Here is a 20205-nt window from a genome sequence, read left to right on the forward strand (position 1 = left end):
TAATAATAAGAACAATAGTAAAAATAATAACAATAATAACAGCAATAATAATTATAACAATAATAATGGTAAAGATAATAATATAAAGTATTTATTTTTGTGCTCCAAGGAGACGTAACGGTCTTGTTACAGTGCACCGCGGACGAGCACTTAACGAGGAAGTTAAGGCTGCCTCCTATACCGATGACGCTCTTACGGCTAGAGCAAACACAAAACCTCGCATATCTTGATTTCAAGTTCAGAACGGTAACTACTGCGCCAAGGTTGTTATGCTTTATTAAAAGGATCTCCCAAAATTTCATTTTTATCAATAAGTACTCGAAGAAACTTTAACAAGTTTTTTTGTTTTAACTTAAATCAATCACATTATAAATAGCCCTTCTTTTTTTGTTCACGAATTATTTAAATTCATTAATAAGGTGCTAAATCTTTAAAACTCTTTTTTTTTAAAGATAAGTTTCTCTTACTTTTGCTTCAGTTCGGGATAAATTAGAGTTATCGTAATTTTTTTAGTCATGACAAACAGATCATTATTCAAAAAATTCTAAAAAATTTTAAAATATCAATTCTAAATCCCTAATAAAAATATGATAACAACAATTATTTTGGACAAATTTAAAACTGGTAAGGTTAAATAATTATTTTGTTTTTTTTAAATTGTGGGTAAATGATGAAATTTAATGTTTTGATTGAGTAATAAAATATTAGGAGTTAATTCTATTAACGCTCTAATAAGGCAAACTTTTCGCTTTTTTACATGTTTCTGATAACCAGAACTTTGTCACTAATTTTTTTAATTTGAAATTCTTTACAAACTTTTTTAATTTAAACTTTACTTTAGGAATATATTTTTATTGAATGTATTTCCGACATTTGGTGTTTTAGTAAAAATTTTATCTATTACGACCAAGCTAAACTATGACTTTTGACGTAAAATACTTTATTTAAATATTCAACTCGACGGGAAATATTAAATAAAGAAGTTTAACCTAAAAAACATTGCAATACAAAGTGCTAAGATCAAAACAAACGAAAACGTTTCGGCATTAGTACAAGTGGAATTAGTTTTACAAGTGTTCTTGTTTTGCTTTCAGGTGTTGAACATTTTCCCGCGAAACAACAATCGCAAACTGTTTCGGTATCACACTGAAGATAAATAAAAACGAACACAGGGTTTTGGGAAACACCAGGTATTTATCTCCAAGTTATATAAATAGTGCACACTCCTATTATTGCCAAGAATAATATATATTCATAAGTTTTATGGTTATGCAAGATATTTAAGAATTAACGTAAAAACTTACTTACATTACTAAATTTTGAAATGTTATAAAATTGTCAGAAAATGTTTATCAAATATTTTAATGTTTATTCAACGTGATTTTTTTTCAAGATTTGTTAAATTTTTCTGCGGATTGATTTCGCATCTAATCGTTTTGCGTGAAAACCAAATATGATAACAATTTTTAAATGACACATTTAAGCGTTTAAAAAACATTTTTTTTACCGTTTTTAAGTTATGCTAAACGTTCAAAAATATAAGTAAGCTTAAAATGATAATACGAAGAAAAAAAAAAAAAAAAAAACTAATACAAAAGCATATAACATAATATGCATATCCATACTGCAAAAAATTTAATGAGACATTGACAAGTTTTTTTCGGCAGCTTGTTTATCAGTTGTTTTTTTTTAGAAATAAGCAACCCCCTGTAATTTAAAAGACGTCATTTGAAGTTATCGCTTTGTGACATACTTTGTGATTTCTTTTGGAAAGATCGATAAGTTGGAAGCGAGAAGAAATCAGATAGTTATAAGCGAGAAGAAATGCGTATGGCGTGTTATACATATGGAATAGTTATCATCTTTATTGTAGCTGTACCGATTTTAACTTCATCTTTTAGAAACTCTGAGTATTTTGAAAAAAAAAACTACGCAAATAGTGATTTCAGGAAACAAAAACGCGAAACAGAAAACAATAATGAAGAAATTGTTCGTAAAAAAGAAATATTATTCGCTTTAAATAATCTTGTCGAGAAAGTTATGAGTTACGTAAGTTACTCAGAAGTAAAAGACCCTCCTTTTTCTGGACAATCATTTAGATTATTTAAAGGAAAAAAAGTTGGAGATCTCTTTTGGAACCAAAATTAATGAGGTTACCCAGAATAATATATGTGTATATATATATATATATATATATATATATATATATATATATATATATATATATATATATATATATATATATATATATATATATATATATATATATATATATATATATATATATATATATATATATTGCTTCTTTTAGTTTTATAAAAACTTTAAATAACAATTTTATTTCTTTAATAAAAAAAGTTGTATTATTCGTGAATACATAGTATAGAGGCTCATACATTAACTTATTAGTTATACCTCGGTTATACTCTACGTAACAAAAGGATTCCTTTTCTTAACAATAATGTAAAGGATGTTGTCACCTTGGTTGCGGAAAAGATGTTTTTACCTTAGTTTTTTTTATAAAAATAGGAAACGCATTAATTCCTGTAAATAAAAACTAAATTCGTCTTTTAGTTGAATTGTCCATTTTACTTGTTGTATTAATTTTACTTGTAATAATTTGCTTATCTTTTTCTAAAAAGAATCTGATTTCGTCTGCTGGATGATTTTTTTAAAAACTAGCTTATGCGTTTGCTTAAATTGTTTATAAATAGTATGTTTGGAAATTACGTTTAAATTGGTTCTAAAAGTCAGTAAATTTTGAGTAATCTTTTTCAGCAGACTTCTATGTTTGTTTATAAACATGGAAGTTGAGCAAAATTGCTTAAACTTTTTTTATAAAATGTTTATAAAAATATTTCAGCACTCAATATTGAGTGCTGAAATATTTTTATGATTTCTTTAAGTTTATTAATTATTAATTTGATGATTTCTTTAAGTTTATTAATTATCTAGATATCGGTTGTTTTTTTTTGATTTATTTACGCATACATTTACGATTAAAAATCACATTATTTATTACCTAGCAACAGATCCAGAAATATAAAGATCTCCATAATCAGCTTCGTTTTACACATCCATTACAAAAGCGCATGTGTGATTGGGACTTTTACATGATCTGCTTTTGTAAATAATATCTTTACCTGAAAGCCTTTAAAATAAGCTGCAACAGGCTTAATAAGGGCAGATCCAAAGGAGAGACAATGGGAGCAATCGCCCCACACCCCCTTTAGATTTAATACTATTATTATTTTTTGTATTTTTATAAATTTAACACAGCATACTGTTTGAAATAGAAAAACTTAATTTAAATAGGGCATTAAAAAATAATATGAAATTTTAAGAAAACTTAAAAGTGCGAATTTTCGCTCCTTTAAATTACTTTGCCCCTTTCCCACACTCTTACCAGATGGTCTGGATCCATTCAAACAAAAAAACCTCTGAAAATTGCCCCTTCCTTTAGTTAGTTACCAAATAACCCCACTATTTCACGTTAGTTAGTCAAATTACACGGAACGGTGTGTTAAGTAAACCCAGCAACAGCTAGCCGTGCAAACTCGTTCAAAATTGTACGAAAGATGATGCGCTGTAGTAATTATGATAGCTGATCAAGTTTTGCTTTGAAGCGGTTGACACTGATAGCACTGACAACTTTGTTTGGCAGTGCGTTATGTTGGTGAGCGACGCGGTTATTGAAGAAATTATTGCGAACAAGGCAGTTGTTGTTCATTTTACAATGAAAGTGCTTTACTAGATTGTCTGGATCCGTCTCTAAGGCTGAGTAGATTTAAACTTTAAAGACCTAGATGCAAACTGTATATTTCTGAAAAGATTTTCAACGCTGGGGAGCCTGTTTTTGGACAGCTGGTTAATAAGATACATGAGAAGAAATAGTAGACTGGAACTAGTCTGTATCTTCTTTATTTCTCCTTTACTTATGTTTTTTTCGAGAGGACAACCTAAATTAGAAAGTACTTTGAATTATTAAATTATATGACATATATTAATTCATTTATTCACTCATTAAACAATTGTATTATTTACAAAATTTTATTTTAATTTTTAGTTATATGTATAACGAATGTTATGTATATATAATTTTTAGTTATATGTAAAACGAATGTATCGCGTGATTATTTGGGGCTTGGTGATAAGACTTTAGGGCTTAGTAAGAAGACTAAATTTGTCTTCTTCTTGTCCCGGTCATGTAATTATTTTTTATAAGTTACGACAGCAAATTTTTTTTCCTTATTGGCAAAAGTGTAAATAAATAAAAATGTAGCATGACAAAAGAATATGTATCTAGTACATATCTCAAAAACCGTGTAGTATGATCAAACACCACGTAATTATATTAAACTTTTTATTTGACCACGGAAAACTTTTTTTTAATTGACCAAAGCTGGTTGGCATGATCTTTGTTTTTATTTTATAAGCATAGTTGGTTCAGATTTTGTTAAAAAAATTCATATGTTAAGCTAATTGCTGAGTTTTACTCAAAATAACGTTTTTCAGCACAAATCTAATAATACTGGAACTCTCAAAGGTGTTTAGTTGATGCATAAAAACCATTTAATTAAGGTATAGTCTTGCAAAACAAAAACCTGTATGTATGAGGACTGAAGAAACTTTTTTTGTTCTTGCTTAGGGGATGTACAAGAACGGGTTTTTATAAGCTCAAGCCTACTGTTGAGCTTATAAAAACCTACTGCGCTTTTTATTATTTCGGAAAGAGCAACGTTGACATCACGGGGTGAGAAAAGTTGTTGTAGAAAAGTATGGAAACTTCTGTAAGAATTCTGTAAGAAATTGTAAGCAGATTAGTTTATGTAGAATTTTTCAACTCGACAACAGAACTTTATTTTACCTATTAATAACTGCAAAATAACTGGATCAAGAAAAGCTTTTTAAGAACCTGAAACTGTTTCTTCCTGATAAATAAAATTATTTCTTCCATAAAAATTGCCAAGCATTGACCATTTTCTTTCCACCAGCTGATGTAAGGAATCTTTAAAGAATTTTGTTTTCAGTAATTCGTTTTCAACGAATAGATGATCTGCTCACTAATAGCCTTAATTAAATTTAGGTTTTATGAATTGTGTCAAAAAGAAGTTCAACGTTTTCTGAAAGAGTATAGTTTACTTATGACTATGTATATAGTCGACCAAATCAAAAAAACTTCTATTTATTATTTATGACACTTTTTATTTATTATTTATGACACTTTTTGTACTAGCTTTATTTGCGCCTTTTTTGTAGTTGCGCAATTCTTTTTTTGTAGTTGCGCAATTCCTTTTTTATAGTTGCGCAATTCTTTTTTTGTAGTTGCGCAATTCTTTTTTTGTAGTTGCGCAACTCTTGCAATTGTTTTACGCCTTTTTTTTGTCTCTCAAGTTTTTTTCAAAAATATACTTTCTATTTCAGTTAAAAGTTACAGAAAATTTACTGGAAATGAAAATTACAAAAGATATTTTGTTTTATTACATTGATAATGAAAATTATCACTAAAAGTTAAAATTAAAAAAAAAAAAAAATTACAGATGAGTTTTACATGGTATATATCAACAAATAAAATATTTTACAAACAGACGAGGGCTCAAAGAAGATATGGATGATGCAACATTACCTCAATCTTTTCATAGAGCCCCTTAATATAATAAAATACTGTCAAAAAGAGTTATAAAAATCCATTATAAATATAAGAATAATAAAATAAAAAATAAAAAAATAAACTAAAGATATAATAAGAGAGTAGTGTTTCTTACACGGGTATTACCTAAACCGTTACCCAGGTAATTTGCAAGTTTTTTCTTACCCATTACCCGGGTAAGATCAGGTAATTTTAAATATTACAAGTTTTTCAAAAGTTGTTTCCGCAAATGAACATTTTTGGCTGTGTTCAAGTTTGTGAAGACATTTAACGGTATAAAAAAGTTTTTTTATATATATATATATATGTATATATATATATATTTATATATATATGTATATATATATATATATATATATATATATATATATATATATATATATATATATATATATATATATATATATATATATATATATATATATATGGATGTATGTATGTATGTATGTATGTATGTATGTATGTATGTATGTATGTATGTATGTATGTATGTATGTATGTATGTATGTATGTATGTATGTATGTATGTATGTATGTATGTATGTATGTATATATGTATGTATGCATATATGTATATACATATATATTTACACTTTTTAAAAAAAAAATAAGAAACTAGGAGAAACTAGCCTTAAAATCTCAAGAAACTATAAGTACCAAGTAACTTTTCAATACGAAACTTTTTTTATTTAGAGTTTTAGTAGTAAGTTTTCACCTACATATCACATTAACCTAAGTCGAAGTTAAAACCATAGTATTATCTACAATAAAGAATTTACACATTACAGATATTAGTTTTTATCTATAAGTATAAAGACAATCTTTTATCAAGCGGTTTTTCAGATAATTTCTTGATACCATTTTCTGAAAAATATGGAAAATATTCTGCGTTCAAATACCAGGTACAACTATCACCTAGAGAAAATTAAATCACAGCAGTCGAGTTTTCTAATTACAAACAGTGGTCCATCAATATGGAATCATCTCCAAAATAAAAATATCAAAGACCTAAAAAGCATTTCATTGTTTAAACGACAAACTAAAATGCATCTCCTTAATTCCTGACATATATATTTTAGTTTACAGTATTTGTTTTCAGATTTTTAAATTTTTTTCTTCTTCTTCTTGTTTTTTCTTATTTGTTTTAATAGTTTTTGTTTTCAGTTTTTTACACTAAAATAATATGAGCTTTGTTTTATTGAATTTTTATTTTAATTTAAAAATTAAAGCTTTTTTTTTTTTTAATGAGTGACTAAAGAGGCTCTAGAAAAAGGTTGTGATGATAAACGCATCATCCTTACCTTCTTTGAGTCCCTGACTGATTATAACAGTATACATACATATATATATATACATAAATATATATATATATATATATATATATATATATATATATATATATATATATATATATATATGTATATATATATATGTATATATATATATATATATATATATATATATATATATATATATATATATATATATGTATATATATATATATATATATATATATATATATATGTATATATATATATATATATATATATATATATATATATATATATATATATATATATATATATATATATATATATATATACTTGCCTGATGATTGTGATAACACATGAAACTCAGAGTTGCAATATTAAATTATATTATAAACATTAGCATTTAGCTGATTCCTTGTACTGCGGGTAGCAGTAACATATATACTATATATATATATATATATATATATATATATATATATATATATATATATATATATATATATATATATATATATATATATATATATATATATATATATATATATATATATATATATATATATATATATATATATATAGTATATATGTTACTGCTACCCGCAGTACAAGGAATCAGCTAAATGCTAATGTTTATAATATAATTTAATATTGCAACTCTGAGTTTCATGTGTTATCACAATCATCAGGCAAGTATATATATATATATATATATATATATATATATATATATATATATATATATATATATATATATATATATATATATATATATATATATATATATATATATATATATATATATATATACATACATATATATATATATATATATATTATAAAAAAAATTAAAAAACGTTTTTTATCAAGGTTTTTATGTTTACGATGTTATTTATTTTTTACATGATTATATGAAAAATTGTTATATTGTTAATCAGCGAAATAAAAGTTAATAATAAAGAAAAATAAATAAAGAAAAATAACAGTTGAAATGAGTATTTAAATTGAATCAAATGGAGTTCCGTTCGAAATTTTCTTTAGGAAAAGTTTTTTGTTTAAAATCGATTGGATTGAAACATCACTAACAACTCATAATAAATAAACTTAATAGTAATAATAAACAATAATAAACAAAGACATTTGATTTCATATGAAAAACATATAAAATAATCAATATACGGAAATACAAGTTTAAATAATTTATATCGCAATATAACTCTTAATAAGCTCAAAAGAATTTTTAGTATCAGATAAGGGCATAAAATAAGACACTTTCTTGTAATACTTAACTTTCTAGGTTTCTTATAAAAAAAATTATAATTTTTTTTTAAATATACGTAATTATTATTTAACATATAACTACTGTTTGTCATTATTTGTCACTATATTTAAAAGAGGAAAATAAATTCTTTTTTTTAATGTCCGACTTTATAGACTTCAAGGCCGTTTTCCACAATACGATATATACGCGCGAAGCGAATATATCGTCTTTAATTTCCACTTATTATCGTTTTAATTTCCACTTATTTTCCTCTGCGCAACTTTTTGTTCGTTATCAACAATAAAAATGGCAGCGATAAGTTTCGCTGTATATTTAACTAAAAGCAATTATAACTTTTTTTTGCTTTCTACTTTGAAACATGTGTAAATTTCTTTCCATGCATTAATTTTAACATTTCTTTGTATATAAGATGTGGTATCATTTTGAAATATGATAATTTAATATATTTAATAGTTTTTATCTTAGAGTTAATAGTATCTTATAGTTTTTTTTGAGAAAGTATAAGAAAATAAATGCTAAACTCTGTAATGAACATTTCTGTTAAAAACCGTTACTGCCAGAACGAACAGCGGTCCACGAGGGATTTTTCACAAAAATCTTCGTGTGGCCACTCCAAGATAAACCTTCTTGTAAAGTCCAACTTTTGGAACTGACAGTGTGCAAATTAGCATTTGTAAATTCTTGATTTAAGTCTTGCTTCTTAATTGATGAATTTACAAATGCTTGTCAATGTTCAGACTGAGTTCATAGGAATTCAATAAGAACGCCAGGTTGAGAATTTTGTTTCTTTGCCATTTTAAAACAACGTGGTTTCGCTTTTTTTACTGTTGACATTACGTGATATAATATTTAAAACTTGATTGGTTTTTGCTTATGGCGATTCGCAAAAAGTCGAAATGAATCCGACTTTTTTTTTCGCTGCAGCGAAACGCTGTTCAGCATAATTGCCAGAAATGTTTTATCGGCGCATGCTTTTCGACAAAAAAATTCGCTTCGCGCAAATATTTCGTCTTATGGAAAACGGCCTTCAGTTCTCAAAAATAATCACGTGTTGGGGAGCATTTTTTTTGGTATAGCAAAACCGAGTGTAGTGCGAAGTGCAAAATTTGTTCAGCAGTTTTGAAAGCGTATGGAACAAAATGTCTTATATTATATCACCTTCAAATAAAGCAAAAGTTTCAAGCTAAGTCGTTTTATGAATCTGAACTTGCATGGTTTAGATGGTTTTCAATCACTAGGAATAATCCGTGTCAACGGAAACATGAACACTGAAAAAGCCATTCAACTTGTTAAGTCAAGATTGTCTGAATTCCAGTCGGATTTGGACAACGACATAGTTGCAACAATCACCGATGGTGTGAGTGTTATGATGAAATACGAAAAAAAACACCAGCCCCATTTATGTTGGCTGTCTTGCAATCTTTGTGTTTGCGATATACTTTATAAACCTCATAAGATAAACGATGGTTTAGTTTATGATAAAACTGAAGAGGAAAAGGATTATGAAGAAACAATAGAGGAATGTGATGAATTAAGCACTGAGACAAACTTAGTTTCTGGTATTGGTGCTATCGTTGCTAAAATTCGTACAATTGGTAAAGTCTTCAAAAAGTCCTCAGTCAGAAACGATGACAATCTTCAACCTCAAAATATTCAATCCTTTGGAAAGGAAAAAGCTTTATTTTTTGATTTTAAAACGAGATGGAATAGCCAAATTAAAATGCTACGAATATTTTATGAAGTTCGCAAAGAAGTTAAATTAGCAATAATTGATCCATCTTGAAAAAGAATTCGATGTTTCCGATAAAGAAATGGAGAATATTAAAGAACTATGCATTGCTCTTGCTCCCATTGAGATGACTGGAGAACATTTGTGTAAGTAAAATGCTGATCGTTTTCTGGCTGAAAAAGTTACTAAATTTGTTGCTAAGAAGCTAAATGATCAAGGGACATCAAAAAGACTTGCTCTCCAAGAAAATTTGAAGTCCGAATTCAAGAGAGAAGAAACCCGATCTTGTATACTTAATTCAATATTTAAAATCTCCGGACACTTTGGATGAGCAAAAGGATGAGTTTAGTCTAAAAATGAAAAAACGTAATATAATATCTCTGGCTACTTCACTTTTAAACAGACTATATCAACAGAAAGTAGGTGAAGAGCTAACAGTTGGTTTTGAAGTTATTATTACACCTGATCAAACATTAAAAATTAATGAAAAAAATTTCTTTCAAATGAGTTTGCTTCATTTATTTAACAAACAGAGCATGAAGCTATCACCGTAGATAAGATTGGATATAAAATTTTGAAAAAAGAGATGAGTTTATTTGAAGTTGCTCGTGCAAGGCCTAAAAATCTTGAAAAACTTTTTAAAGCTTTATTAAATATTAAACCAACATCAGTGGGGCCAGAATGAGCTTTTTCAGCCGCAGAATTTTTGCCACAAAAAAAGAAATAGATAGGGAGATGATACCCTTAACACATTGATTTTAATGCGTCAGTTCTAAAAAAATTTAAAAATAAAAGTTATAAAACTTCTTCATTTTCTTTCAAAATTTGAAGTTCTTTCAAAAACTTTCAAAATTTGAAATTCTTTTGAAAACTTGTTTTTTTTTAAATCAAAATTGACTAAACTTACACCCCATAGGTTATTTAATAGCTGCTGTAACATCTAATTGATAAAATTATCCGGGTAAATTTAAAATTACCCATTACCCAGATTTTTGGCCGGGTAATGGAAACACTGTAAGAAAGCAAACTATTATCACAATTACAAAGATATTTTAATTTATTTCGTATACATATAAAGTTTGTCTAAAGTTAATATACTTTTCTTTAATTTATTGTTTCGCTAACTATGCTAATATTACATGGGGTAGTACACAACCATCAAAACATTAAAAAAAACTTAGTTTGCAAAAACATGCGTGTAGAATTATTTACAGGTAAAAAAGTTTGTCTTTTTTACTTTAGACAAACTTTATATACATATGGACAATCTCAGTACATCAGAGCAATGGTTTTACTAATTTTTGATTGTAAATATTTAGTATGGGAAGCCAAGATGAGGACATTGGCAATACGTTGTAACGGAGCTCTCCCAGGATCAGTAAAATTAAGCAACCCAAGACCACGGCCTTGTTAACCTAGGCGACAAAATGTATTAAAACTTTTGGTCACATTGCCAAAAAACAAGACGTTTTTCATTATGAGAGCTAAATTCCTATGTAAATTGTTGCTTTGTTTGGATTTATTGGAGTAGACCTTGTAACGGATCAATGATACAGCGTTGAGGAGATAGTGAAGACTTTCTCTCAATTGCTCAAAATAAATTCCAAGACCATTTTATTTATATGGCAGAATTTAAATACATAATTGATTAGGATATGAAACTTTAGCATAAAAGTGTTTCCATGCCCTTATATAAAACTTAATTTATGTTCTAAATATGAAGAAAATGTTTTCTTCTATAAATAGTAAATAGAAAAGATAACTATCCAAATCAAAGACAATTTTCAGATTTTGCAGCATTTTATAACAACTATATTATTTTAACTTAATTTTCCGTACTTAAAAAAAAAGAATTTGGTATACAGTGAAATTTTTTTTGTTTTTGCAGTATTCCCAGATTCAATAGATAGCCACAGTTTACTACATTTAGTCTGAACAATATTTTAAAAGAATAGTCTAACTTTGTGCATATCTAAGAATAGTCTAACTTCGTTTTAGTATGAAGACAGGCTTGTGCATTAGGGTGGAGTGAATTTTAGTTTTTTTTACAATTCGTTTAGCCTGGGTGTGCAAAAGTTGTCTATTCATTTCAGAAATACTCTGAAAAAATACTAATGCTCTAGGAAATTATCTTGAGGTTCCTCAAGACCTTTAAAATTTTAATAGGTCCCTAATATTATGTAAAAAAAAGTTTTTCAAAAGTATGTCATGTTGGGTCTCAAAAGAAGCAAAATTTTATAAAAAAATTTAAAAGTAACAATTATTTTTGAAAAAAAATTGTTAGTTTATAGTTTATTGCAGAAAAAATGACCTTTTAAACTAAAAATGAAAAAAGTTTAATTTTTTTAATTATAATTTCAAAAAATTCTTAAATAATAATTTTTTTATAAAATAGTTGTTATTTTTAAAATTTTTATAAAATTTTGCTTCTTTTGAGACCCAACATGACATACTTTTGAACAATTTTTTTTTACATAATATTAGGGACCCATTAAAATTTTAAAGGTCTTGAGGAACCTCAAGATAATTTCCTAGAGCATTGATATTTTTCCAGAGTATTTCTGAAATGAATAGACAACTTTTGCACACCCAGGCTAAACGAATTGTAAAAAAAAACTAAAATTCACTCCACCCTATTGTGCATATCTGTAAACAGCACAAGCCTGTCTTCAGTTAGTTAAACGTTTTACTTCACTAAAAACTCCATAAAAATATTATACTGTAGTTTAAATAAAATAAGTTATCAACTCACACTAGTCCAAAATGGCTCAAAACTTGAACTTGAGTTTCCGAAGAAACCCTTAGGGGGATTAAAGTACACTCGCATTTCAAAAAATGTAAAAATCGAAATCAAACTATTTTGTCCAAGAAAGAAAATTGATTTTGAATTTTTAACATTTTATAAAGAAATGCCTGTTGACATAGTTATTGAAAAAAATAATTTTGACTCATTCTAAACTGGAAATACCATCCAAATTTTTCTATATGTAGCATATTTGAGTGTTTGGAAATTAACTTTTATATTCTTGTGTTTAAAAGTTTATAAAAGTCTTTCTTTTTGTTAAGATTTTCACTCATTCCTAAAAAATCTAATAAAAGAATGTTAATATTCAAAGATCCTAAATTTTTAATGTATATTTCTAAACACCTGATTTGTAAGTTCAAAGTATTAGAAATTAAGCTAAAAATGCTAAGTTTGTAGTTTGCAATCTGGCAAAATGTTTTTTTCTCTTTTTTTGGGAAAAGGCATTGACCCTTAGTTGCTTTGGTATATGAATTGAGTCAAATCAAGTTATTTCATTAAAAATGCCTAACTCAGCTAAATACCATGATGATTGCAGAAAAACTTTTTGTTTTCTTTGTATGAGAAAGTCTGAAAGAGTTTTAACCTCCTTCTTGATTGAGCGAGTCAAAGAAATATTTTCTGATGAAATTGATTTTGCCGATCAAAGGGTTCCCTTGGGAGTTTGTGATCGCTGCAGAGTTAACCTTCAAAAAAGGCACAATGGCGAAAATGTGACTCTTCTAAGTCTTTTTAATTTTGACCAAATTGAAACCCGTCCCTCAACAAGAGGCCAGGAATGTGATTTTTGTCTCATTTGCAAAATTGGTCACCTCAAGCTAAATGAGAGACACCCATTGGAAACATCAAACATTTCATCATCATCATCATCATCATCATCATCATCATCATCATCATCATCATCATCATCATCATCATCATCATCATAATTATCAAAATCTGAGAAAAGATGTTCAGACTGATTAAAAATCATTAGAAGAGGTTTTCCACACACTTGCAGTAAATCTATCTTCAGGCAGAATATAAAGCTGCTTGCATCTAAAGATTTGAAGGTTGGAGAGCAGATTGCATCATCTGTAATTCTTTCAAAAGATGCATCTCCCCATGGAACCATCAAAATAAGAAGATCTTGGGGTAAAAGAACATTACCTATAACGCAAGGTATTGTTATGGAAGATTTATTTTACTTTTTATAATACAGATATATTTGTAATTTCACATATGAATTTAAACAAAAAACTAATATTATGATTTTTCATCAACTTCCCATGGACAAGCCTTTGTTTAAAGGAATACAGTAATACTTAATTTGTACCAAATTGATAAAAAGTAAAACAAAATTCTACATAGAATGGACTGTTTCATTTTTCTCACTTCTACTACGTTTTTAGGCCCTGCATATCAAAAGGAATTCTTCAAAAAAGAATCTGAGTTGACTGCCCAAGATTGCATGTGCAATCTAACACAGGATTGTCAAATACAAGAATCAAAAAACTTGCTACAACTTTCAATCAAGTGTCAAAATCCAATATAGCTGTGATCAACTTTCGTGAGAAATTCTCTCAACTTGGTAAGCAGCTTTCTGATCACTTCACCCAAACTACAATTGATTTTCATGATCAGAATAAAATCAGTCATCAAACAGTGGTCCAGTGCAATCAACTCTCTGCATTTACAGATGAAATTTTGAAGAGAAGACAAGTTTTTTATTGATCATATAGTAAAACTTGGCATAGATGGAGGTGGCAGTTTTTTTAAAATCACCCTTGGAATCCAGGAGGATCTATCATCTCAGCCACTCTGTTCACCTAAAAGAAAGTTATTGACTTCTCAGCTTTGAAAGGACAGTAGTGCTAAACGTCAGTTTCTTGTAGCCATTGCTGAAGATGTTCAAGAAAATTATGAAAATCTGAGAACAATCCTGAACCTAATTACACCAAACAATGTGAAATACTTTGCTTCATGTGACACGAAGGTAGCTAACATCCTTTGTGGATTGCAGTCACATGCTGGTACCCATCCATGCACATGGTATGATATAGATTCCAAGAATCTGTCCCTCAAAGGCAATCTTCGCACTTTTGAAACACTACGGAATTGTTTCAAAGCCTTTTAAAATGCTGGCAGAGATTCAAAAAAAGCAAAGCAGTTCAAAAATGTCATTCATGATCTCTTTATCTCTGTGGAAGATCTTCTGCTTTTCTTAGACATTATTCCTCCAATGGAACTTCATCTACTCCTGGGTGTTGTTAATCACCTCTACAAAGCACTGAAGGACCGCTGGTCAAAGGCTGATGAGTGGCCATCAGCACTTCACATCAAATGTTAGCCTTTTCATGGAGGTCGGTTTGCTGGGAATGAGTGTCACAAACTTTTGAAAAACATTTATGTATTGCAACAGCTTGCTAAGAAAAATTGCGCTTTTGAAACATTTCCTATCATTGACACATTAAAGAAATTTGATTCTGTTGTGACAGCTTGCTTTGGCAATGCACTGCATGAAAGCTATATTGATAAAATCAACAGCTTTAAAAGCTCTATCTTCAACTTACAATGGTCAGTGTCACTGTCAAAGGTCAATGGTCAGTGTCAGTGTCACTCCAAAGGTCCATTCAGTATTTTACCACATTCAAGACTTTGTTGCTCAGAGAGAAGAGTCTTTGGAGCGTTACAGCGAACAAGCAACTGAGTCTATTCATCACAGCTTCAGTGTTTATTGGACTAGATTTAAAAGGCCCTCTCATCACCCAGAATATGGAATGAAATTGAAAGCATCAGTGGTCGAATTTAACAGCAAACATTTGTAGAATGTAAAAAGAAATAATCAATGTGGTTTTTATTTGTTTGGAAGAATAAATGTACATTAAAATTGTTTAGTGTTTATCATTTTAACTTAGTTGTGATAAAAAAAGACTCAATATTATGAATATTATGCTTTTGTTATATTGAAACAAAATTTCTACAATTACCGCTTAGTACACTAATGTTTTTTTTAAGCTAAGGATTTTTCTAAACCCATACACATAATAACGGAATGTTCCAGCACACAAATATGCTACATATAGAAACATTTGGATGGTATTTCCAGTTTAGAATGAGTCAAAATCATTTTTTTCAATAATTATTCCAACCGGCATTTCTTCATAAAATGTTAAAAATTCAAAATCAATTTTCTTTCTCGGACGAAATAGTTTGATTTCAATTTTTACATTTTTTGAAATGCGAGCATGTGTACTTTAATCGAAAACTTCGAAAACTCAAGTTCAAGTTTTGAGCCATTTCGGACTAGTGTGAGCTAACCATGTAATTATTAAAAAGGAACAACTTTGATTGGAAATGAACATGAGGGAGATAATAACAATTACAAATTGTTAAGACTTGTCAGGATTGGGAAGTTTTAAAAGAAATAATTTACCAAACAATTTTTAACAAATTGGTAATGTTAGAAGATTTTAAGCCCTTTCTTTAACGCCAAAGTTTTCTATACTGATCAGTCATGTATCTAAATTCTGCCATAGAAAAAATGGTCTTGGAATTTATTTTGAGCATTTGATAAAAAGTCGTTACTACTTCTTCAACGCTGCAACACTGATCCGTTGCAAAGTCTATCAAAATGAATCCATATATGGAAACAATTTACAAAGGAGTTTAGCTCTTATTATAAAAAACATCTTATTTTCTCTTATCCTAGGCAAAAAATAGCCGTGACTGAATGTAATAAAATTTTGGTCAATTATCAGAGAGAAACAAGATGTTTTTATTATAAGAGCCAAACTTGTAAATAAATTATTTCCATGTTTGGACTCATTTTTATTGACTTTTTTATAGACGAATCAGGGTCGCTTGATTTCACTGATCCTGGGAGGAAGTCCGTTACAAGGTATTACTTATGTCCCTTACAGTTTTTAAAACGTTACTGAGTTATTCAGGTGATAAATAAATGATTTGCAATTTTGTTTTTTAATTTTCGTTTTAATAATTTATAGGAATGTAATGATGTGAACTTTTCACTTTCAATGTTAATTTTCATTACCAATGTAATAAAATAAAATACCTTTTGTATTTTTCTTTTCATGTAACTTTCAACTGAAATTGAAAGTAAATTTTTGAAAACAAACACGGGGACAAAGAATTGCGCGAAACAGTTGCAAGAAAAGCGCAGCTACAAAGAAGTCGCGAAATAATACAAAAAATGTCATAAATACTCAATATGAGTTTTTTGATTTTGTGGACTCAGAGGCGATTCTATGTATAAAATAAGGGGGAGGGGCGGGGTGAATCCTTAAAAAGTACCAACTGGTTCCTTTAAAAAAAAAAAGTCCTTAAAACTAAAATCTACCCGACCGAATTGTGTCAAATACCCGACTAAATTCGTAAAAAAAACCGAAACATATACCCACCGCCTCTCCCGTAAAATCGCCTCAGGGTGGACTATATACATAGTGATAAGTAAACTATACTCTTTCAGAAAATATTGAATTTTTTTTGGACACAATTCAAAAAACCTCAATTTAGTTAAGGCTAACCGTGTTAATTGTGTTAAATGTGCTAATTGTGTTAAATGGCGAACGAAAAAATGCGACGATAGTTGCGTATGCATAGATTGTGATGATTGTAAAAGTATTACGAATTTTTTTATTTGTTAAATTTGTTGGTGGTCGTTTTTTTTGTTCAAAAATCTCCCGATTACCAGTTAGCGCGTGTTTTCACACTTACAGTCATAGTAAGTGAAAATAACAATAAAATTTTAATAGACCAATCAATATCAAAAGTTTTTGCGAGTGGTTTCTATCGGTACAGGCAATTTGCGCTCAACATGAATTTTTTTTATAAGAAAACAAAGCATATCCATTTTTTTATTTATACCTTGAGATTATACTCTTACATTGATAACATAATATCAAATTGATATTTGCAGAAAAAATATTACAAAAATTGGACACTCCAATTATAATTATACTCCTGAATAAAAATCAGTTATTAAAAAACTAAAAATCTGCATGTAAAATAATTTTTTAAACTTAAAATTTTGTAAAACACCAAAAATAAACATAAATAAATAAAAATAAATCTCCAAAAACTTTTAACGAAATTATGAAATATAAGTAATCTAATTAGTATTTAAAGTAAAGGGAAAACTCTTCTTAGAAAATGCTGCTACGAAAATCATTTTAAATTGGCTTGTAGTTGAAGGTTCTTTTAATTTCGTTACAGGAAGGTAAGTTGTCAAGTACAGCCTGTTAATACCTAAAAAACAAAAACAAAAAAATTACTACTGTTCTATCAATTTATCATACATGTTCAATTTTCATTCAACTTGTAAATTCTATTTCATAAATCTACACACACTGTAATTTGCATAGCTTGTTAAATAGCCTAGCTTTAGATATGTTGTGGATAAATAGCTAGCCTTAACCTAATCTTAAACCAATAAAATAATTTAATATTAAACCAATATAATAACTTAACCTTTTACCAATAGAACTACTATATACAACTGCACCTTAATTTATTCAAAAAAAAAAAAAAACATAACATTAAGAAAGGTGTCATCTTGTTGATATTTTTTTTAACAGGTAATATTTATAAAAATAATAATAGAAATAAATTATTTTCACATTTTGAATATGCTATCTTTTTTATGAAGGTTATATGAAAATTTCTTGAAATGATATAAATAAAATCCAAGTCTAAAAAAAATATATTAATTAATTTGAATAAATATAATTTCTGAAATCGAGATATAAACATAATGCAAAAGGATTCTCAGGAATATAATGTAACCAAAAATTTTGTTGCTTGAACTTTCTTTTTGATATTTGTCAGCACAAATTTTTTAATAAAAAGCCATAAAACTGAGCAGCATTGCAAGTCATTACATCTGTGATACCTATTTTGAAATTCACAATACTTACTTGGATCATGGCTTTACTTAGATAACCTTAACACAAACATCAAGGTTAATAATCTGATACCTTGTATTAGATTATTATAACCTGATTCCAGGTATATCTGATACTGTGTATCAGATGTTTATCAAATTTGAAAAACAAACCACAAATTGTTTTTGTTTTTGAACATGCAACGCATAAATGAATATTAATGAACATAAATGAGAGAAACAGTTTTTTAATACATACACCCACATTTGTATGAAAAATCATTAATATAAAACATTTAAATCTGTAAAAATAGAAAATTTGTGAACACTTCAGTTCATTACTTATAAAATGTAACATTATATTCAAATAGTACATTTTTTATTTGGTAACATATTATTAACTTATTTTTAAGTTAATAATATGTTACCAAATTTTATTTGGTAACATATTATTAACTTAAAAATAAGTTAATAATATGTTACCAAATAAAAAATGTATCCTTTATAAAAATATTTAATGAAGTTACATTACAAGTATGGAAAATAAAAAATAAAAAAAATGCAGAATAAAATCCAAACAATTTTAAAATTTAATGAACATAACTTTAAAATTCACGAATACGAAATAAAACATAGAAAAAAACACAAAACAAAAATATAAAAGAAAAATAATAATTAATATAAACAATTATTAAGATCTAATAATAAAAAAATAAAACTTGGAGCTTCAAACACTTTCAAGTATTTTTTTTTCCTTCACAAAGCCTGTTTACCTCAGCCAAATAAAACAAAAAATAATATTTAGTGTGTTTAAATATCCTAATAACACAATAATGTAGAATAAACATAAACTTACTTCATAAAATGATCTGAATGCATTTCTTGATTAAACATGGATGTGCAGTCCATGTTAGTGCTAGTTACACGTTGCAAGTTTGGATATTTGTAAACATTTTTTCATACTGTTTTATATATATACTACTTATACCTACTAATAAATATTATTTTTATGAAATATATTTTATCAACTATAAAATTAAAAAAAAAAAATTTTAAATGTCAAGGAACATTTGAATAAAAAATTTTAAAGCATTTACATTTTAACATAGAAAACAAAGTCTTAAAAAATATATATATATTTTTTTTAAATCAAATAATAAAAAAGTATTTTTTAAAAATGGCTGCCAACTTTTTGGAAATTAGTCAAAAAGTCACATAGAAACATCAGAGATAAACTCATAATTATCTTTTATTTCATTTATAAAAAAATTACAAATGGTCCTGAGTGCGTTAGGTCCATATTTAGATTTTAACGTTAATTTATTATTTTAGGTTCTAAGACTTTTTGAAAATCAAAAATGCCAACTTTTACAAGAAAAAGTAAGATGCCTGAAGATATTTATTAACTTTCAAAATCTCTAGCTAAAAAGAAAGATATTAATGCAAGTATCAATTTCAAATGTAAAACTGTGTGTATAGAAGAGGTAACATAGTGGTTTATCGAGCATATTTTTGTAGACTTATTTATATGATTTAAATAATACAAAGAATGTGTAAAAATACATATATTCTTCCATGAACAAAAAATA

General features: G+C 27.4%; 2 long non-coding RNA genes across 2 annotated transcripts; one reads left to right on the forward strand and one right to left on the reverse strand.

Moving 5' to 3' along the window:
* Nucleotides 1-845: 845 nt before the first annotated feature.
* On the forward strand, nucleotides 846-1937 carry LOC105843598 (uncharacterized). Its single transcript, XR_010639425.1, has 2 exons — nucleotides 846-1190; nucleotides 1694-1937. It is a non-coding gene; the product is annotated as an uncharacterized LOC105843598 (long non-coding RNA).
* Nucleotides 1938-17632: 15695 nt separating this feature from the next.
* On the reverse strand, nucleotides 17633-19633 carry LOC136082370 (uncharacterized). The gene is made up of 2 exons (XR_010639638.1): nucleotides 19473-19633; nucleotides 17633-17982 (listed from the first exon to the last, which is right to left on the reverse strand). It is a non-coding gene; the product is annotated as an uncharacterized LOC136082370 (long non-coding RNA).
* Nucleotides 19634-20205: the final 572 nt, after the last annotated feature.

Source organism: Hydra vulgaris, chromosome 07, assembly GCF_038396675.1.
Source record: "Hydra vulgaris chromosome 07, alternate assembly HydraT2T_AEP".
NCBI lineage: Eukaryota > Metazoa > Cnidaria > Hydrozoa > Anthoathecata > Hydridae > Hydra > Hydra vulgaris.